Source organism: Rhinopithecus roxellana, chromosome 15 (genome assembly GCF_007565055.1).
Source record: "Rhinopithecus roxellana isolate Shanxi Qingling chromosome 15, ASM756505v1, whole genome shotgun sequence".
NCBI classification, from domain to species: Eukaryota; Metazoa; Chordata; class Mammalia; order Primates; family Cercopithecidae; genus Rhinopithecus; species Rhinopithecus roxellana.
Genome location: NC_044563.1, coordinates 71,113,705 through 71,123,667, shown reverse-complemented (window position 1 = coordinate 71,123,667; position 9,963 = coordinate 71,113,705). Strand labels below are relative to the sequence as shown.

At 40.1% G+C, this 9,963-nt stretch overlaps 1 protein-coding gene across 1 annotated transcript in view; it reads right to left on the bottom strand.

Moving 5' to 3' along the window:
• Nucleotides 1–9,963, bottom strand: part of CDON (cell adhesion associated, oncogene regulated) — a 102,288-nt gene that overhangs the window by 80,345 nt on the left and 11,980 nt on the right. The window contains 2 exon segments of the mRNA XM_030918424.1: nucleotides 473–568; nucleotides 1,938–2,050. The gene's annotated coding sequence lies outside the window, so the exon portion shown is untranslated.

The following is a 9,963-nucleotide window of genomic DNA, read 5'->3' as shown; positions in this document are numbered from 1 at the left end:
CACATACCTGTGAGGTTAATCCAGTTCGCATGCGAGTTGTTCCCTGTCAATATTAGGCAATACCAATTTGCTGATTTTTTTTTTTTTTTTTTTTTTTTGAGACGGAGTTTCATTCTTGTTCCCTAGGCTGGAGTGGAATGGCGTGATCCCAGCTCACCGTAACTTCCACCTCCCAGGTTCAAGCAATTCTCCTGCTTCAGTCTCCCAAGTAGCTGGAATTACAGGCATGAGCCACTACGCCCAGCTAATTTTGTATTTTTAGTAGAAACGGTGTTTCTCCATGTTGGTCAGGCTGGTCTCAAACTCCCGACCTTAGGTGATCCGCCTGCCTAGGCCTCCCAAAGTGCTGGGATTACAGGTGTGAGCCACCGCACCCAGCCAATTTGCTGATTTATTTACATAAATTCATCTTCATAAGCAATTATAAAATTAGGATTTTAAAATATTGTACAAGTATTTAAATCAGAGCTACCTGAGAAAGACTGAACTGTTTTGAGTCGATAGCATTCATTTTTCTGCCTCAGCACAGCAGAGCTATGCCACATTCCCAGGGGTAATTGTGGGTCACCTGTGACAAGAAGGTGGGACACATGCAGTATGAAAAATCTTGCCAAATAATTCTGATAATCTAATCCACCCCCGCCTCTTGCTTCCACAAAGCAGACAATAATTGGTTTGTGCAAAAACATATATATACGCATCTTATTAAACATCTGTTTTATGAGATTATTCAAAGAATAACAGCTACCAATTATTAGGTTTATAACTACTAATTATTAAGTTTACGGTTCAAAGATTTTATTATTTATTTTTGAGACAGGAGTCTCTCTCTGCCGCCCAGGCTGGAGTGCAATGGCACAATCTTGGTTTACTGCAACCTCCACCTCCCCGGTTCAAGCGATTCTCCTGCCTCAGCCTCCTAAGTAGCTGGGATTACAGGCGCACGCTGCCATGCCCGGCTTCTTTTTTTGTATTTTAGTACGGACTGGGTTTCACCATGTTGCCAAGGCTTGTCTGGAACTCCTGAGCTTGGGCAATCCACCTGCCTTGGCTTCCCAAAGTGCTAGGACTTCAGGCGTGAGCCATCTCACCTGGCCAATTTTACATATATTATCGAGGCACGATAATAGGGTCTGGAGGCAGGGAACCTCAGGCTGTTTCACACAGACTTCCTAGAGCTAAACTGAAAGGAAAACCCTAACTTTCCACACCTAAGTAACAAAAGGACCAGAGGCTACTCCCTTTGACCTTTTCTGCATGGTAGGTGGGAAACTGGCTGTCAGCAACAAATCAGATGGATTGCGGGCTGAGTCTTCGTTTGCACAGAAGTATAACTTTGTGAAAAGCAACCAATCAGATGTTTGCACATAAGTGTTACCTTTGTAACTGCACTTTGGCCCCTGGTTGGTTCCTTCCTGCAACCAATCAGACCAATTGCGGGCTACCACTTAACTTACATGAGATGAGCACGAAGTGGCCAACGGGAAACTTCTAGGGGATATTTGAACCCAAGAAGATTCTGTATCCGGGCCCTTGAGCCGCTGCTTGGCCCACTCCCACACTGTGGAGTGTGCTTTTGTTTGCAATAAATCCCCAATTTCGTTCTTTTGTTGCTTCCTTCTTTCTTTGCTTTGCTGGGCGTTGTGTCCAATCCTTTGTTCAAAATGCCAAGAACCTGGACAACTTGCAGTCACGACCCTCTACCAGTGACACTGTTACCAATCCTCAAACAAACTTAAGGATAGGTATTATTTCCACTTGACAAATGAGAAAACAAAGAACACTCAGATAGCCTCCCCAAGGGACCACAGCAAATAAAGACAGGGGTGAGGTTTGCACCCAGAGCAACCCCAGGCCTAAGCCTTCCTGCTCCATACACAGCTTCCTAAATAAAAGAAAGGCCTTGAGTACACACAGTTGCGCTTACATCCACTCACTTCAGTGCGAATCGATGGCCACGTCTCATTCTGGAAGATTCTCAAACCTGCCAGGTTTTAGTTCTTTTTCTCTATTCTAATCTGCGGATGGATTTCAGGAGGTATGAAATTCACTGAAAAAAAAGGTCATTGTGGTTATGTATTGCCGATAAATAAATTACGGTGATAATTTGATCCAGCAAAGTCTGGAACATTAACCAAAGACAGGTCCCAAAATTTCAGTGCCCAATTGCATTTGCATTTTTGGATCACAGAGGTGACATCTGAAGGTCACATGACATTATAGAACGCTGTACAAACAAAGTTTGAAACAGGTGAAAAGAAAAGTGGGAGATTTATCTTTTAGCTCACGGCAGCATGGGTGTGCCAAACTTGAAAAGCACAACACAGGAGACGACCTTACACAAAGTAGGAACACACATATTGCACAGATCCCATGTTAATATGGTTCATCAACAAAAAGTAAATATTAACACATAACAAAAAGTTTTCATTGAATGGGTTTTCTTCATACTTTGGTATTATATATTGGGGTGTACTTTTACACCTGGCTGCCCTGCAAAATAATGGATTGTTAAAAACAAATTCACTGTTAACAGACTACAGTAAGATCTGGCAATGACACTGCTGGATATATATCCAAAAGAAAAGAAATCAGTATAATATATCAAAGGGTATCTGCATCCCCACGTTTACGGCAGCACTATTCACAATTGCCAAAATATGGAATCAACCTAAGTGTCCATCAACGGATGAATGCATAAAGAAAATGTGGTATACACACAAAATGGAATACTATTCAGCCATAAAAAGAATGAAATCTTGTCATCTGCAAAAACACGGATGGCACCAGAGGACATTAGGATAAGTGAAACAAGCCCGGCACAGAAAGACAAATTTCACATGTTCTCATTCATATGTGGGAGCTAAAATCTTTTTAAAATTGAACTCAGGGGGACAGAGAATAGAATGATGGTTACCAGAGGCTCAGAAGGGCGGCAGGGAGGTAGGGATACAGTGGGGATGGCTAATGGGTACAAAAATAATCAGAAGAATGAATAAAATCCAGCATTCAATAGTAAACAGGGTGACTATAGTTAACAATAATTTATTGTGTATTTTTAAATAACTAAAAGACTGGAATTGAAATGTTCCCAACACAAAGAAAACCTAATTACCCTGATGTGATCATTACACATTGTACGCCTTCACCAAAACGTTACACGTACTACATAAACACATACAACTATTATGTACCTATAATAATTTAATTTTTTTTTTTTTTTTTGAGACGGAGTCTTGCTCCATCGCCCAGGCTGGAGTGCAAGTGGCGCGATCCCGGCTCACTGCAACCTCCGCCTCCAGGGTTCAAGCGATTCTCCTGCCTCAGTTTCCCGAGTAGCTGGGATTACAGGCGCACACCACCACGTCCAGCTAATTTTTTTGTATTTTTAGTAGAGATGGGGTTTCACCGTGTTGGCCAGGATGGTCTTGATCTCTTGATCTCGTGATCCGACCGCCTCAGCCTCCCAAAGTGCTGGGATTACAGGCGTAAGCCACCGTGCCCGGCTAATAATTTAAAATATTAAAAGTCCTTAAATTTGTGGGAAAATTGTTAAAAAGAGAAAATAATGGTAATCATGCTTAATATCAAAAGAATCAAAAAACAAAGGAAGGATAAAACAAACAAAAATAGTTCTCAATTATTAAACTCAACAATAGCAATCTAAACTTTTTAAAAGATTATTTTAAATTTTTGGATTGTGTTGATTTTGGAGCCAGTATTTACTTTGGAAATTTGTTTTAGTTTTATAAGATGTTTCCATTTAGTTTATTTTATACATAATTATATGGGATTAAAAATAAGAATTATTTAATCAACATTAAGATTTTATAATAATTTTTCTTTTTCAAAAAAGTCACACACTGAGCTGGGCGCAGTGGCTCACCCCTGTAATCCCAGCACTTTGGGAGGCCGAGGTAGGCAGATCACCTGAGGTTGGGAGTTTGAGACCAGCCTGACCGACATGGAGAAACCCCGTCTCTACTACAAATACAAAATTAGCCAGGCGTGGTGGCGCATCCCTGTAATCCCAGCTACTTGGGAGGCTGAAGTAGGAGAATCGCTTAAACCCGGGAGGCAGAGGTTGCAGTGAGCCGGGATCACACCACTGCACTCCAGCCTGGGCAAGAAGAGCGAAACTCCGTGTCAGGAAAAAAAAAAAAAGTCACACATTCAAGGTTGAGTGCTAGCCACTTTTTAGCAAAATACAGGATATTATCATCTCAATTAAGACATATTCACTGAAACGGCGTTGTAACTAGCCAAACACATAGCTGTTTCCTTGATCACACATCTTCACAAATCTGGACTGAGAATGGTGTTGGGATGGTAGGATAAGAATTGAAATTTCAAATACAAGATTCCCATTCCCTAGAATCAAAAAAGCTGTAAGAATCTTATAAATGCTACCCTAGCTATGAAGACCATTACCCTAACAAAACTCTATACATGCAATGCAATAAACTTATCCTCTATTTTAGGGGACCCACATAGATATGGTAAAGTCCAGGCATTTCTAGAGCTGTGGTACAATGTTTTCTCCTGCATTCATGTTCAATATTCCTACAAAAATTACTGCGCTGCTTTGAAAACCTATAGACCAGGGACAAAAATTCAGTAATCACGCCAATCTGTAGGGTCAAAGGATGAGATGCTCAAGACTTATCTAAATCATATTTTTAAAAAATATTTAAGACAAGCATCTACTTTCTGAAGCATTGTTACTGTCACTGCTGAAGACAGAAAGGCAAGAGCCAGCTGAAAAGGGACGACAGTGGCCCCCTTGTCATTTTCCGATTCTACAACGCCTTCTGGTTCCAGTTTTTTGGATCCCCCTCCATTACTAAATCCCAACCTTCAATGGCCACTTGAGGTCAACTTCTACTGTACTTATCCTGGCCAGCTGGAAACAAAACAGAGGAGTGTCTGGGTGGAGCTGACAGTGTGCACACTGGTCAATCTCCAGGCAAATCTCTGCTCTGGCGACCCCACTTCTACTCTATTTCTTTTAGTGAGGCACCTTGAGGATAGTACTTTATTGGTGGTTTTTAATACCACCAATCACAGTTAAGTGTTTATCTGCTCCAACCACATGTAAGCCCAAAAGAAAAGTAGGAAACCTGAAAGAACAGATGTAACAATCACGCTCAGTATTTAAGTATACATTTAAAAATTCTAGGAAGTACTGGGATTTCCCATCAATGACAACACTCATACTTGTGGGGAAAAACTACTACTAGAAAAGTTAGCAAAGGATTCCAACAATAGCTATCCCCTTACTTTTAGCTATCCCTTGCTTCATACCTAGCCTAGTAAGGCTAGGTATGAAGTACATCTCTTATAAAAATCAATGTTATTTACCTGGTATTAAACTGAAGAATGTTTACTTTACATTAAGCTTGAGGAGATGGAGGGGGAAAGGGAGAGTAACAAAACTGAAAATTTAAAGCAAGAAAATCAAGACAGTGTTCAGTTGCTTGAGGATATGAGAATTTACCCAAACTTTTACCATTACATATTACAGCACTCCCCTAACTGCTCATGTCCTCACCAACCCAAGCACATACAATCAATTGTAGTTATTCCCACGTCAAGAGCTCCTTAAATTTTAATCCTACTCATTTTATTTTGATTTGACAGTCTCTAAGTAAGCAATATCACAATAATATCAAATTTTGTCAATAAAAGCACTCCATCTCAAACAGAACAACAACAGGAACAGCAACAGCAACTGCTCACGTGCAATAAGTACCTAGCAAGTGCCAATCACTAGCCCAAGTTATTATGTCCTCACTTTGCCTGTAAAGACTAAATGTGATGATCCCATAGCCCCATGGACCACCATATAGAGATGGGGAAATCAAGGCACAGAGGGGTCACATCACTAGAATATGGTGGAGCCTGGCTTTGACCCCAGGCCTCTGACTCCAGGACCTATCCTAGTCTAAACTGCTATAATACACTGCCCAAAAATGCCTAGGTTAAAGCTCCCACCATGTATGTAACACAAATTCATTCTAAAATCAATCATTTCATTAATCTACAAATTCCACATGCTAAATTTATGTAAAATAAGGATGTGGATGTCTTTCAGTCCCATATCTACTTCCAAAGAGTAGTACGTGAATGACATAAATGATAAAAATCAAGAAATGGTCCTCAGCTGTCGTGGTGGCTCCTGCCTGCAATCCCAGCACTTTGGGAGGCTGAGACAGGTGGATCACTTGAGGTCAGAAGTTCGAGACCAGCCTGGCCAACATGGAGAAACCTCGTCTCTACTAAAAATACAAAAATTAGCCAGGCATGGAGGCACACACCTGTAGTCCCGCCTACTCTAATTGGGAGGCTGAGGCATGAGAATCGCTTGAGCCCTGGGAGGCGGAGGTTGCACTGAGCCAAGATCGCACCCCTATACTCTAGCCTGTGCAACAGAGTGAGACTCTGTCTCAAAAAAAAAAAAGAGAAAAGAAATGGTCTTCAGTTGGACTCAACAGTGTATGTAGACTAATGATTTACAGTGTTGCCAAAAACATTTGGCACATTCCCATCACACATTGTATTAATCTGTTTGTAATGGGAATGAGATAAGGAACAATCTAGCAAAGAGGTCAGCAGCAACGTTCAATGCCCCAGATATGCTATTACAATCATCCAAATCATTAAATCATCCAAATATAGTTAGAAGGCAAAGGGTCAAAAATCCCTTAAGTTAAAGCCAAAGACTTCCAAATAATTCAATTTCATTAGAGAATGAAGAGGAAAATTTCCTAGAGGTTAAAAAATTCTACTATCGTAAAGAATATATAGCATCAAAGAAACCCATGTTAAAAAAGATACTAAGATATGAAGCAGGTTCTCTAAAATTTCAACAATTTCTTTATTTTTTTTTCTTTTTGAGACAGAGTTTCGCTCTTGTTGCCCAGGTTGGAGTGCAATGGTGCAATCTCGGCTCACTGCCACCTATGCCTCCCAGGTTCAAGCGATTCTTCTGCCTCAGCTTCCCAAATAGCTGGGATTACAGGCATGCACCACCACGCCCAGCTAATTTTGTATTTTTAGTACAGACAGGGTTTCTCCATGTTGGTCAGGCTGGTCTCGAACTCCCAACCTCGGGTGATCCACCCGCCTCGGCCTTCCAAAATGCTGGGATTACAGGCGTGAGCCACCGCGCCTGGCCCAATCTAATTCTTTAAAAGCCAAGTTAACCTGCAGACCTGAAAACATTATTATTTTTAAGCCATTTAATTATAACCTAAAAAACAGGCTACAAATTAATGCATATTGTTCACTATAGATAAAAATATTACAGACAGGCCGGGCGCGGTGGCTCAAGCCTGTAATCCCAGCACTTTGGGAGGCCGAGACGGGCGGATCACGAGGTCAGGAGATCGAGACCATCCTGGCTAACACGGTGAAACCCCGTTTCTACTAAAAATACAAAAAACTAGCTGGGCGAGGTGGCGGGCGCCTGTGGTCCCAGCTACTCGGGAGGCTGAGGCAGGAGAATGGCGTAAACCCGGGAGGCGGAGCTTGCAGTGAGCTGAGATCCGGCCACCGCACTCCAGCCTGGGTGACAGAGCAAGACTCCGTCTCAAAAAAAAAAAAAAAATATTACAGACAGTTTCTACTGGGCAATTAGACATCTGAACAAGTAGTCTTTCTTGTTCAATTTTTCTCTTTTCAAATTAAAAAAAAAAGAAAAACTTACAGACAAGCATCCTCAATCATTAAGAGGGCCTGGTTCTGATATTATATGAGCTCTGTCAACCTTAATCAAATTGCTTGACAGATCGTAGATAAGTAATGACTTGCTTAGGTTAAGCAAGGCCAGAGTTTTCCTTCTGTAGTATATACATCTCCAGAGTGAAAATAAACAGCCTCACACCTCGTACTGGGAGCTGCACTCCCCTGCTATTACAACTCAGTCTTCATTTCAACAGAGGAGGAGGAACTTTTGGCTTTAAGAACATCTATTTTTCTTTCCTTCCTTCTCAATATGGTCACCAGAAGTCATCAAAACCATTTTTAAACTATCTCATTAAACAGTTAATAATTATTTGAATCTACGCCAAAATAACACCAATTAGCTAGCATTAAATGCCAAAACATTTGTTTTGGCCTGCATTACACAGTGATATAAAACAAAACAGAAATAGTTAACAACTGACAAAAGCAATACTAAAGGAATCACTTAAAACTGCAAAGCCTGAATTCACGTTGTAATATATCCAAGAAATCGAAAAACAAATTTTGTTTCAATACCATTGGTCACATTTTGGCTGCAGGGGCACCATGGAACAACAGTTAAAATAAGAAAAACAGCATCCCTATTCAGATTTTGTATTCATTCTATAACCAAGACACAATGAACTAAAACATCCTCCTTGGTAACTTCTTTACATATAATTGGAAAGGGCTTTCATACTTCATATTCAGCCAGGATATACTGTTAAAAGAATTTCTAAGCATCCAAGGATTCTGCCTGCTCTAAAGAAAAGTGTTAAAAAGCAGGATCCCAGTGGCTAGGGGAAAAGAAAATGAAATGACTTCTTTAGAAGAACTTCAGAAGAATGAGTTTAAAAATACAAGATACCAGGCAGTCAATTTTACCTTAGGCAAAATGCGCTTCAATGTTTTCCATTAGGTCAATAGCATCTAGAACGCAGAGCTTGCGGTTTAGAAATGTCAAAGACCAAAAAAACAAAAAAAAGTACCCTTAGAATTTAACTATTTTAATCTATTCCTAAACACATACAACTGTGCAATTATAGCCTAAAATAAACCTAAAAAGAAAGACTAAAGTTCCAAATAACACTTTTCTCCAACATGCAAAAGAGATGTTTTAAAGGACATCTAACTTTGAACTAGATTAAAACTTTTAAATCTGATATCAATGCTTAATCATTTAGTCTTTATGATTTCTATTCTAACAAAAATTTTACAATCTCATACATTTCCTGTAAGCAGCAAAAAAAAAAAAAGTCTGTAAAATACTCTGCAAAATACAAAGGGCTCTATAAAAGTTATTTAAGAAATGATCACTATCGGAAACAGGAAAGGAGAAAATTATTCTGTAGACAGAATAAAAAAAAAAAATCACAAAACAAGATTTGTAATTGCCAAAATACAAACTCCTCAGCACGGGACCAAGGATGGGGTGTGCTGTGGCTCCTCCTAAGCCCGTCTGTGCACGCAACGCACAGCCTGGGTCAGGACTTTTCTTTCCCAGTCCCCTGGAGGCTCCATTCTTATAGTCTGCAGGGCACACAAACAGACAAGGGCCTGGCTCTGCAAAAAGCAATACTTCACTCCTTTGACACCATATTAGTTATTGTTCAATTGCCCAAGTACACATGCAGCATACATTCACTCTAGGGGAATCGGAAACAAGACACTAATATTTCTCAGTGAATTAGAAAGAACCTTTACGAGCGAATGGGGACTTCGCCTACTCAATGTAATTTTTTTTTTTTCCAGGAAAAATTCAACATTTCAACATGAAGGAAAAAAAATCCTTAATTGCACAAATGAAAAACTCAAAAACCAGTTTCTCGTTCTTGGTTGTTAAAGGCCTGTAGCATTTGAGATGTGGTGGCCACTGCTTTGATTCCATGGTTGGCCAGCTGACACCTATAATCACAACTAATTAATTGTCCTGTATACATGTACAGCTAAGGAAACGTGAATCTAACCAAGTGCTATAGTTTCTGCTCTATAAGGGTAATCACTTCCTTATCTTTTCCCTAACAATCTGCCTATCTGGGAAGAGACACCCTAAAATAACAAGTAAAACACTAACAGTGTTTTTTTAAAGATAATTTCGGATATTATTTTCAAGGGGGGTGGAAAGCATTCGCCTGGATTTACCAAGGTTCACATTTAGAAATCCACTTTGGGAGTTAGCTACAAGACTCCTATCAACATTACTAAGATGCCTGCAGTCCAAACCCTGAGTTCAAGTTT